Source organism: Pseudocercospora fijiensis (assembly GCF_000340215.1).
Source record: "Pseudocercospora fijiensis CIRAD86 unplaced genomic scaffold MYCFIscaffold_17, whole genome shotgun sequence".
In the NCBI taxonomy this organism is placed as follows: Eukaryota; Fungi; Ascomycota; class Dothideomycetes; order Mycosphaerellales; family Mycosphaerellaceae; genus Pseudocercospora; species Pseudocercospora fijiensis.
In genome coordinates this window covers 815159-828493 of record NW_006921548.1, presented here as the reverse complement: position 1 = coordinate 828493, position 13335 = coordinate 815159, and positions in this window count along the sequence as shown.

Sequence of the window (13335 nt, the reverse complement as noted above, 5' to 3'; positions counted from 1 at the left end):
TAGCCTATAGTTACTATATCGTAAGACAGAGTCCGCGAAACGTAATATAGTATAGGTATTTGCTAACTTTATCGATCTCGCCGTCTAGGAGTACGGTAATATCGATGTTTATTACTATATAGGCTTCGTTAAATAATAGAGGCGTAGCCGTATACCTAGAGCGATAGTACTATAGGGTATCGAGTATACTAGCGTATAACGTACGCTAGGCGTCGGTAATAGGGAACGGGGTATCGGGCTAGGGCGCAAGCTATAGCTAGTTAGCATTAGCCTAGATAGTACTCTTACGCTTACTCGGGAGATATTTTATATTAGCGGGATTAATAGTATCCGAAGTCGAAAAAGTTATATCGATACCGTTACTAATATCTCGTAGGAAGGCTCGCTATAGTGCCGGATCCTAATTGTTAATCTTATATACGTCGTACGTCTTATACTACTTGTAAAGGATATTCGTTAGGTCGTCTATTACGCGTATAGTTCGCTAGTAGTTATAAGTGTTATTTACTCGGGTCGACCTAGCCTTACCGAGAAAGGCCTTTTCGTCGCGCGCGAATTTATATACGTCGCTAGGTATAAGAGGACTAATAACCGGAGAGGGTAGACGCCTAGATAGACGTAGAGGGCCTAGAGCTAGCACTTCGGGGTCGTCCGCTATATTTAACTTAGAAACGTCCTTAGATATCGCCTAGGTAGTACTAATTCGATTATAGACTACTTTACTAGCTAGAAAATAACGACGGACAGTAGAAGTAGTAGTAGTAGTAGTTAAAGTAGTAGTAGTAGTAGTAGATAGAAAAGTAGGGAAGATACGGAGGAAGAGAAATATAAATAGGTAGCGCGTAGGCGCTCGGACTAACGTATAGGCTGTAGGCGCGTACGCGTTAAATAGCAACGCGGTCGACCTAACTAAAGGCTACGTAAAAGAGTTATCCCGAGCAACGTAGCTAATTTGTATAGACAGGCCGGGATTGTGTTTCGTTCGCCGCCTTAGTTAAGGCCGAGAAGTAAAGTCTACCGAAAACGGGGCAGTATACGATTAAACTTAATACAAGTAGGGTAGGAGGTAAGGTAAAGTAAAGTAGTATAAGGTATGCTAGGCTAATAGATACAGAATATAGGCGCGTCTATTTTGCTATACGGGATTGCGGTTAGTATTAGTAAAAAATAGCGGGTAATAGAGAGCGAGGCGTTACGAGGACGCGATAATTTCCTAGTAGGTAATACTATCGGTAGCTAAGTGCTATAGACTAGCGTATTACGTAGCGTAAGACGAGTATTAAGGCGGGTTAGTCGAACGAAGGCAGGGAATAGGGCACGTAGGAATTCGTAGATAGTATAGTTAAATATAGTTATTCGCGTAATATACGACATAATATACTATAGGACTAATAATATCTAAGCGCATCGTCTATCTACCGAAAGGAATAGAGGTACGCCGATAAGGAACTCGTACGTCGATCTCGCGGAGACTATATTAAAGCCCGGGACGCGTAAGTAGAGCCCTCTAGGATATTAGAGCCCTCTAGGATATTAATTAGTGCTTTATTTAGGCCTAGATAGACTATATCTCGGCAGATTGCGGTTTAAAGGTACGACCGCGAATGCGCTTAATCTCGTCGTTACTAAAGATACGCTCTAGTATAAGAGCTATAGATAGACGAGTAGAGAGTAGGTAGGGCAAGTCTAGCTCGAGATAATAGTAGGCGGGATCGATACGATATAGATAGTATACTAGACGCTAAGTCCTAGGCGCCGACGGCTAGTTCTATAAGCGTTTCTAGGCGATAGCGGAGATATCGGTTATAGTAGCAACGTAAAATATAGCTAGGCGAGCGCGGCTATAAGAGTAATAGATAATCGCCTTTACGTCCGGATCGTCTTTAAAGGATCTATAGGCGACGGTGCTCTAATATATAGATATATAGTCTAGGATAACGTACGGGATCCGATATATACCTAGTAGTAGATAGAGCGCGTTATAGGCGAATAGGTCTACGTCGACGGTAAACCTAACTTTAGAAGACTATAGGATAATATATATATAGATAAGCGATAAGACTACCGTAAACCGATAGGATAGGGCGACTAGTTATATAAGCTAGTAGACACGATGCTCTAGTATAGGAATAGATATAGTAACTTTAAAATACCGCTAGATAGAGTCCTACGTATTCGCTAATAATCGAGTACTATACGCTAGTTAGTTAGGTAGTATATAGTTTCGTCGACTACAGACCGCTTTACTAGCTAGTAAAGGTAATAGATATCGCTAACCGTTTGCCGGCCGGCAAAGTAGTCTATAGCGTAGCTAACTTATAGTAGAGCACTATCGAAGGGAGGACGTACATAGGGGCGGAATAAGAAATAAATGCTACGGGATATATTATATACGGTCCTAACGAGCTTACGGCGTATAGTAGTATAATAGGGGCGAGCGCTCGCCTAGGATACGAATTAGACTAGGTCGATAAAGTAATTGCGTATAATATTAAAGTATTTGTAGTAGCGATTATAGAAGATAGCTACGGCTTATTAATCTACGCGGGATCGGCCTAGCGTACTATCTACGGTATTATCGTCGGCGACCTTTACTATAGTAGTAATCGAAGGCGACGACGTATATAGTTTGTAGTATATATACGGATACAGTAGTAGTATAACTATAGACTAATTTGCTAGGCGGAAAAGTTACTAGGTAAGTAGAGTAGGCGGTAGTAGAAGTAGGTAGTAAGGTAGAAAAGAAGTCGAGGAGTAGAAGGAGATATAAATTAGCGCGGTATAGGCGCTCGGGCTAAGACTAGTAGACTAGCGGTTTACTTTACTAAGGCGCGTACGAAAAGGTCGTCCTAAGCGACGTAGCGAATTTATATAGCGAGGTCGGGATTACGCTTCGTTCGCCGCTTTAGTCGAGGCCGAGAGGTAAAGTCTACCGAAATACGCTAGTATAGTATTAAACTTAATCTAAGTAAAGGGTATAAAGTCGGGTAACGACTAGCGTACCGAGCTAATAGATACCTAAGGTATAGTCGACCGTTCTACTAGCGGAGGCAATAGTAGATACGTATAGCTAGATAGGATATAAGGCAACTATAGCGGCTATAGGGACGATAGACTTTACTAGCCGGCAAAATAGTCGACGATTGCGGAAGATATCGGTACGTATAGTATAGGAAAGGATAAGATAGTAGACATATAAATTGAATTATTATATAAGGATAAGAGCAATAGAGAGCTAGATAGTATAGAACTGTAGTAGTATAAGCTACGGCATAGTCTATAATGCTACGTACGTCCGTATTAATCCGCTGTCGAGAGTATAGTATAATAGGTTACCTAGGGGCGTACGTAGGCTTCCCTACGCCTAGTTCTATATAGAGTAACTAAATAAATGCTAATTATCGTAGCGGAGCTATATAGAGACGATTCCGACCTTAACTTCTACGGCTCTATCGCTAGTATACGAGGCTAATGTCTCTAAATATACCGAGTATAGTCTCTTTAAAATCTAGTATAGCCGATGCTAACTAGGAAGATCGCAAGCTTACGTAGTCGGAGTTAGCGGAGCTTTTCGGAATAGCCGTCGAGGTCGAGCTAAGAGAAGCTTAATATTCGACCGTAGTAGTATTCGATCTCTTTATTAATTAAGTAGGCGTAGAAAAACAGCTAGCGGTTTTTATTAATATAGAGACGACGGAGTTCGGCCTCGAAGGGCGCGACGGCGGCACTGTCGGTATAGTCTACTATAGCGATAATCGGACGTAGTAGGGAGCTTAGTAAGTAGTCGTAGCGTAGTGCAGTGCGGTAGCGTAGGATATGCGTATAGGGCTATAGACTAGTTTACTAGCCGGAGGAATAGATAGACGAGTATAGGTCGCTAGTAGTAGAAGTAGATTGTAAAGTAGAGAGAGTTAGCGGCCGAGAAGAGACCTATATTAGTACGTTAATAGCGCTCGGGGCAAGACCGGTAGACTAGCGGTTTACTCTGCTAATATACGTATAAAAGAGTCCTCCTAGGCGACGTAGCTAATTTGTATAGTAAGGTCGGGACTACGCTTCGTTCGCCGCCTTAGTTAATACCGTAAAGTAAAGTCCGCCGAAACACGCTAATATACGGTTAAACTTAGCCTAAGTAAAGGGTAGACGTAAAGGCGATATCGAGCTACGTAGGCGCGGTAGCGGATACCTAAGGCAATACTAGCCGTTTTGCTAGGTAGAATAATAGTTAGCATTATTAATTACGAGATTGTAGGGCGCGTTAGTAGGTATAGGGCGGTCGGCGCAATAGTACGTAATAGTACCGGCCGTATTATTAGTTAATGTATACGATAAGCTATAGGAGATATACTACGTAGAAACGGGCGAGATAGGATAAAGGTAGGAAAGAGGGTCGAGTCTTCGACCGAGCATTATACGCGCGAGATAGATATATATATAGGATATAGTAATCTCCTATAATAGGTAGTTTAGGTAAGGATGTATCTATTAGGGCGGATAGTAGCGTAGATATATAGATACAGTATAAGTTACGCGCTATAGAAGGGGAAGGGAATGTAACTAGTCTTTAAGTTTAATAGCGAGGCCGATTCCGTTTATAGGGGGGGATAGAGTTTCCCCTTAGCCGAGTAAGTATTAGATACGGTAGTATAGATCGTCTATACCGCATAGTAGTTATACGCGACAATCGGGCAGTTATACTAGAAGCGATAATAAGTCTGTCGTAGTTCCTATTACGGAGTATAACCGACGACTACTTTATACTGCTCGATATCGAATACGCCGTTCGCGAATAGGATCGTTAGCGCTTAGGCGGAGGCGTAAGAGGGCGAGAGAAGTTATTAGAGGAGATATATCGCGAGAGGAGCGCCGCTATCTAGCGACATCTAATAATTACAAGATTGCCTAGCGCTCTAGTACGAGTTCGCGGTAAGGATAGTAGGATAGATAATACTAGGGCGCGATACGAGCGTCTAATAGGGGCGTATAGGCTACTAGATCGGATCTACGGGCATTAATTCCCGTTATTCTAGGCGGCCGAATAGTTTATATATAGATAGGCGAAGCGGAGGGGATTTAGTATTATAAAAAGCAAGTGCGATATTAATATATTAGGTTAACAAACTCGTATAACGTACCGGTACGGCGACGGTAGAGATAGAGAAGATACGTATTTATAGCGAGGGATTGTAGAGATAATAGGGGCCGAGGGGAGGTACAAATAGATCCCGGGCAAGTAGATAATAGACTAATCTAATACGCGTTATAACTACGGCGAGAGCGACCGAGTAGACCTAGAGTAGTATAGTACGCGGGAGGCGTACTAGCGAATTAGGATGCAGTTTATAATAATATATACCTAGGGTCGTTCGATAGAAGTATATAAAGCAGTAGCTAGGTTAGTATATCGGTACGCGGGGTTAAATAAAAAACAAGCAGATAAGGTTATCGAGGATATCTCGTAGCTACTAGAGATAAAGAAAATTAAACGGCCGGACTATTCGACCGCGGGTATAGAACTAAATATACTAAGATACGCGGGCTTTTATATATAACCGGAGACGGTAAAGGATAGGTTTAAGTACCTAGTCGTCGCCTATCCCGAGCTTTTAGAGCTATATACCGAGGGCGATAGAACGTTAATCGTAGATAACACATTCGTAAAACCGGATAGTAGTAGGTACCGTATATATCTAGTAGGCTTTGTTATCGATAGGATAGCGGTTACGATAGCGGTAATACGAATAGACTGCCCGACCGTAAATAGGTATTATCTAGCCGCGTAGTATATAAAGTTAATACTACTAGATACGTATCTAGACGATCTACTATTAATACTCTATACGACGACGACAATATTAATTAAGAGCGTATAGTAGGAGTACTTTCCCGACGCGATCCTATACTAGGCGAAATAGTACCTAGACTACTTATTAATAGTAAATAGTATCCGATTACTACGCCGAGTAGTAGGGCTACCTATATAATAGGATTTAGTAGATCTTACTATTAAGGTAATTCCGGTTCTAGAGGCGGCATACTGTAAGCTACTAGACGCATATAGTATAGCTAACCTCGATAAAGCATTAGGGGAGGTAAAGGAGGTCCTAGAACTTAAGTTTAGGGATAAAGATTTAATCGACTATATTCGCGACGAGTATACACCTTTATTATTAGATAGGATATCTAACGCTAATCGAATAGTAAGTACAGTATAGGAGGAAGGCTAGAGAATACGAGACAGTATACGTATTAGAGTAGCCGCATAGCTCGAGGCTACGCGGGGCGGTATCTCGGAAATACTAGAGACGATAGATCTATTCTAGGCGGGGCAACTATAATATATCGATAGGCTAGAGTATATATAAGCCTATACTAAGCATAGTATACGTAATGCATTCGATGTATATATACTACCGTCTCTAAGTAGATATAGTAGTTAAGTAATATAGACCGCCTCGTATTTCCCTAACCCGTTAAACTATAGGATAATAAATGCGACTATATAAGAGTACTAACCGTTTTACTAGCTAGGAAAATAGACAATAGCCCGGCAGTTTGCTAGGCGGCAAAACAGTTAGCATTATACTATTAATAATTTACTATATAATACACGATAGTAGGAGGAGGTAACCTATAAAACCTGCCCTAGAAAACGCCGTTAGTATACGGAGCGTAATACGTAAGTAAGCTAGACCCGAGGGTTAGCAACGATTAGGGTAAATCTTAGCGGCGGTAAGGTTACTAATTTACTCGGACTGTCTCGGTTATAGTAGGTTTATATTCGGGTAGATAAATAATAAAAGATGTCGTTAGATTAGGGCGTTATTGTCTAATCGATCGGGGGAGAAATTAGTTTTCGAGAATTGTAGTCGTTCGAAAATATACTATAATTTCGGACGTATATCCCGGGTAGACGAACTAACTGCTATCTATTCTACGATATTACGAGTTAACAGTTTCAAGAACCGAATACTAACCGAGTTAATCGTAGTATTTTATTGCGTATATAATAACTATATATAAACTAGTATATAGCCTAACAAGTCCGTATACGGGTCCGTTAGTATTATAACGTAAGGATATATCGGATTACCTTAACAATAGCCGGATTAGATAATAGTAGACTACTAGGTAAGCAAGAATATACTAGACTAAGATAGCTAAGGCTACGATAACGGTATAGATAGTATACCGGACGTCCTAATAGACGATATACGATAAAAGCTAGTCGGCGAGGTATAATAGTCGAGCTGTATCTAGGGATAGATAGCGCAATTAGGGTTCGAGCCTTAGTAGCGTTGCTATACTGCGACCTATAGCTAGTAGACGTATCTGCTATAACCGCAATTATAATACGAGAGTGCTAACTATTTTGCTAGCTAGCAAAAGTAATATAGACAATATAGTTTGCCGCCTAGCAAACTAGTTCGTATCTAATCGTCGTTTAGTAGATTAGCCCTAGGTTATATAACGCCTAAGTCTCGTACGATAGAAGTGCTAGATATAGAAATTCGGGTAGTACTATAACTATATACATTTACCTCCTATACGTAGCTAGCGATATTTAGCGGCACTGCGGCGTAGTATCGACTATACTATATATATAAGCAGGTTAACGTATAAGATCTCTATAAATAGCTTATGTCTAATAATACTCGATCTAGCCGACTCCTTTACCGATAGGTTCTAGTATTTTAATACGGATATCGCGAGATAGGGAAAAACCGGTAGATTGTCTAGTAAGTATACCTACGTTTAAGTTATATAGGGTATAATCCGACTTAACCGAGTATGTCCTCTACTAGCGAGATCTAACCTAACTACTAGAGGAGGCCTATAGTTAGTACGATAGTATAGAAACTAAGCTAGTACGTCGATCGGTCGGGGTATTAGCGTACTCGCTAGGATAATAGGTATAAAGTAGATACCGGTAGTAAGAAATAACCCGGATAAGTAGCACTTTATTAGCTGCCGTCGATAGTACGTATAAATACGAGGCGAGAGAGCTATAGTATTAGCGCTCGACCCCTAAGTAATAGTAAGGGCTAGAGGGAACATAAGAGATTACGATAGATAATATACGACGACGTACGAGGAAACATTAAATCAAACCTAACTTATATACGCGGATTTCAAATACGACGCCTAGATCGAAATACGGTACAGTATAACCGCGCTATTCGAGTATACTAGAGAGAGTACGTAGACGAACAGTATATTGCAAAAGAAATAGCATATAATAAGTAGAGGCGGACGCGTAGGTACGAGCGGTACGGTAAAATTTAATCGAGTTTACGTACGGTTCTAGTAGGACGTAAGGTAGGATCGGCTATAATAATAGATAAAGTAGCGATACGGTAGGTAGTCTAATATATATAGCAAGGAAAGATATAAGAGGACGTCGGTTCTAGAGGTTATCTATATCCTACCTTTATCCGATTTCGCCTACTAAACTGCTCGAGCACGTCGCTATTCCGAAACTTCTCTCTACGGCTAGCCGTCGCGCAGATACGAGTAAGACTGCCGAGATAGCCGACTACTAAATATTAGCGAGTTATACCGAGCCGGCGCTAGCGACCGGTAATATAGCCGAGTATTGCGATAGAATATTAATACGACGATAGTTGTACGAGCGACCGCTACTACTTCTATAGTATAACTAGGCGAGCTTCTCGGCGGAAGAGAAATAGTTACATTACGTAGAATATATAGCGTTTTTATTTGCATAGGAAATATACTATTATAGGATAGAAATAGGGGAATAGCGACTAGATAAGTTAGCGACGTAGGCGCAGGTTAATAGGCCTAGCGATTAGGTAGATAGTATACTAGTAGGTAGTAATATAATAGTAGGTAAGGGTATAATAGAAGTTAACGAGAGAGTAATAGGTAGATTAAGTAAGGGTATAATAGAGGTTAACGAGGGAGGAATAGGCGGACTAGGCGAAGGCTACGATAAATAGGGAGTAAGCGGGAGGAGGAGCGTAGAGGAAGATTTATTAGCTAGCTAGCTAGTATACGGGCGAACAATAAATAAGAAGCAGCTAAGTATAGAGATACTAGAGGAACAGATCGTAGAGATAGTAGTAGAGATAACAAGTCTATAGGCGGAAATACTTTAACAAAGGGCGACGATACTATTAGTATATTATCGTCGGCAGATTAATATACGACGTAGGCGAAAGGCGACGAGGAGGCGGTTAGGGTAAGGATAGAGAGAGTAGAATATATCGAGTAATAGTAGTTCGGTTTATAGATAGTTTATATATTAGATCTCGACTAACTACGCTCTATCTATATTTAACTTAAACGGTCTAGCGATATAGGTAAATACTAGCTATAACTGTTTAGTTATATACTCTACTTCTAACGTCGGTAGATATCTTATACTATAGCGTACGAGCGTAGCGACGCTATAGCGTTATTAATTTAATAAGAATACTAGTATAATAATATCGTTAGTAGATTAGAGACTATTACTCCCGCCTAACTGCCGAGTTAATATAGCGATAATATAGCTACGTACCGACTATTTCGCTAGACGGAAAAGTAAATAGTACGACCGGTATATTGTTGTTTTTTTTTCTAGCTAGCGAAATAGTTAGCGTCTAGAATTCCTACTCTATATAGTTATTAGCGGGTACCGGATCTAGTTTAACGTTCCTAGCTAGAACGTACTCGATAGCGATAGCGCAGAGACGAACACCTTAGATAGCCTTTTCTCTATCCTATATAGTGCTCTAAGTTATCTACTAGAGGTATTCCTCTAGCGTTTCAAATTAGTACTAGAATTTATCCCGGATCTAAGTAGGACCTATCTATAGCGACTAGAATACGCCGATAGCGACTAGCTATATAACGTCTAGCCGTTAATAACTCCGTGTTTGCTTGCTATATTCCTAGCATATAGTAAAAGGGAAATAGTAGTAGAAGTAGGTATAGTACCTCTCGATCGGCTTAGTCTAGAGCGCTTGCCTCTTCTTCGCAACTACGAAGTTAGCGCGTAGGCATTAAGAGAATTAGTATATAGGGAGGCGGGGATTAACGAAGCGGCAGATAGTATATAGTTGTTAGATAACGGCGAGGTTGCGGTCGAACTACATTATACTACTAGCTTCGTTTTGCTAGATACGCTAGAAATAGGCGGTCTACCGACGGATCGCCTAAGCCTACGGCGTTTCGGGCTAGGTTAGAGGCGGTACTAGTCGGTATATATATCGTTAGTAGAGCTCGTTACTATCGTCTAGGTTAGATATATACATTAAGCGGAATTAGGGACTATCGAGGTAATTAGATATAATTAGACGCAAACATTTACCTATACGAGCATATTACTATATAGCTTGCCTCTCGCGCTACTATATATAGCTAACGTTATCTACGTAAGGGTATTAATCGAAGCTAAGCTTACTCTAGTCGACCGTTACTAGTATAGTTAGTTCGGTTAGTAGTAGGAGGTAAGATAGTACTAGCTTTCTATCTCGCCTAACGCGACCGGACTATTATACGAATAATGTTAGTAAGAGTAGGAGGCCGACGTAGACAATAACCCGGATACGTAGTACGTCGAATCCTTCGCTAAGCGTAGGAGTAGCGATAAGAAATAGATTGTCGGTACTATTAAGCTAGGCGTCGAGTAGCTGTTCTTTCTCGCTAGTAGTTCTACTAGCGGCGGTAAAGCACGAGCAATTAATTTCCCTCGCTAGCTACTCGGCGTAGTCGAGACTATATACGAATACTAGGACGCGATCGCCGGGTACGAATATACTCGCCCTAGATTACTTCCTAATAAGTCGTATAGCTATAAGTAGTAACTATACCTACTAGTATAAGGAAATACAATATATAATATTAGCGCGATTAGTACTCCGCCGTACTATTATAGGCTAGGCGATAACGTTACGCTATAGGAATTTAGGTTCTATTAATAGTAGTAGAGTAGCGGTTAGGTAGACGACCTAGGTACTAATCGACCCGAGATAGCTAAATTAGCGAAAGATAGAGCGGTACGGCAACGCGGTTACGGTTAAATAGCACTTGTCGACGAAGATACAATCGAGCTAGTTCTAGATCCCGAGACGCCGTATATATATAATAAATTAGGTAGAGTAGGCAGCCTTAGCGCTAACTAGGATAAAGGAAGCGGGGCGCTCTATTCCTAGTTGCTATACTACGTAGGACACTTTAGCGGCTTTAAGTCGGGTAAGTATATTAACTTATAGAGTAACTAGAGGAAGGATAAGTATAGTAGTCCGCGTACCTTTTATATAGTAAGGAACTATAAAGAGGAGACTCTTACTAGCGCTAGTACCGAGGACGACGAGTAGTCGGGCCTCGAGGGAGAGGATCTATCGTATAGCGGTCGCTTAACCCTCGCTCTTCTACTATAGCCGCAGGTTTTATATAATTTCGCGCGCGTACTATAGGGCTTTATCGAGAGTAAAGACGGGGGCGAGACTACTATTCTCGAGTACTAAGAGGTTGCTAATAGAGCTACCTAGCGACGGCTAGGTCCCCTAGTAGCGAGTAATAGCGGTAGGAAGCTAGAGGAAGTTCGACTAGATACGAGACGCGCGGTACCCGCCTTAGATTAAGCTATCCTATAAGTTAGACGACGCGGCGAATAGATTAGCGTTAGTATATAAAATGTTAGCGGTATAGAGACTATAGTTACGCTACCTAGCTATAGCTGCCTCTATATCGTCGACCTCGTCGTCTTCGTCGTCTATGTCCGATTAATCGAAGCCTACGAACTTACTAAAGAATTTCTTAACGATAGCGACGGAGAAGTAACGCTACTCGCTAATACCGAAGGCGGGTAGGCTAGCGGCTACGGTCTATCGACGAAGGTATCGGGTTATAGTATTATCCGACTAGACGAGGTTGTCCTTAGACTAGAGGAAAGGACTAAGTACCTACCCGGGGTTAGATTAATACTAGTAGAGCTCGCGAAATAGTTAAATATATATAAGGTAATCGACAAGTAGGCGGCCGAGCTTAAATAGGAAGCGGACGTTTTATTTATTATTTAGCTTCTAGCGGAGCTTAGTATAGGTTAGGTAAATTATAACGTATCTATCTCGGATAGTAATAGAGCGGACCGACTAAGTATTACGCTATATCGCCGAGAAGAATTCGGGTTCGCGGGCGGGCTAACCGCTACTAATAAATATAAGGACGCTAAGTAGCTAAAGAAACTCTTAGACGCAATACTTATACGCGCCGACTGCCGAGCTAAGGCGGAGTGTATCTAAACCGGCCTCTAAGTATAAATACAATAAAGCCGGATTACTAGCGATAGCGTTAATAACGAACGTCCGAGCTAGGTCGACGATAGTAGTATTACGCTTGTCCTAGAGGAAGCTAAAGTAGACGGTAGTTTCTTCGAAGCGGTTATAAAGGTCGGTAAGGGGGATAGAGTTATACGGGAGTCCGAAAAGGAGGTCGCGCCGTAGGATCTTATACGCCTATCGATAGCAATACTCGAGTAGGGTAGTTAGGTCTATAACTCGTAGTACGACGTCCCTAAATTAAACGGATTTACCGTCGGCGGCCTAGATAGCCTAATTAGTCGATATATAGTTGCTAGTAAAGGCGAAGAGGGCACTACGCTAGCGGACAATTTCTCGGATAGCGGTCTCTCGCGTAAAGAGTAACTCTATCTTATACTTAATAGCCTTTAAAACTTCGTCGTTACGGTCGAAGCCCTAGTTATAACGCTAGGAGTAGTTAAATACAAGGAGTTGCCCTATCTAAACAATAGCGGAGAGATAGTAATTAAAGTCGTTCGGCTCCCGCTATACGCCCGAATGCGGTTATACCGCATAAAGGGCGAGGTAGCTAAGGAGTAGGGAGTAGAACCGACGACTACTAATTAGGTACTAGAATAGGGAGAGTAATAACTAGGAAATAAGAGGATATAGTTCTAGTTCTTCCGTCTCGGTAATACCGCTTCGGACGCAGTCGCTAAGTTTATTCTAAAGTTCGCGCTATTCGTCGGTCGGCGTTACTTAGGCGAGGCTATAGTCGACTTTTTCGTCGACTTTATCGCTTACTTAACTAGCGACTTCGGCGTCGACGTCGTCGTTAAGTTTATTAGTAGGCGACATTATAGAAGGGAAAAATAGAACTTTAGGGGAGATATAACAAATAAAATATGCTAGCGCGTATAGTATAGCGTCGGCGTATTTAAGTTCGCTCGAGCGGGTCTTATAGCGCCGAAAGCGAAAATGTTTATAATAGTCGGACTTCTATATTATATTATAAAAGTTAGCGAGGGCTTGCTTACGGGAATTAGTAAGGTTAAAATAGGGGCTACTTTCGCTATAATACCTT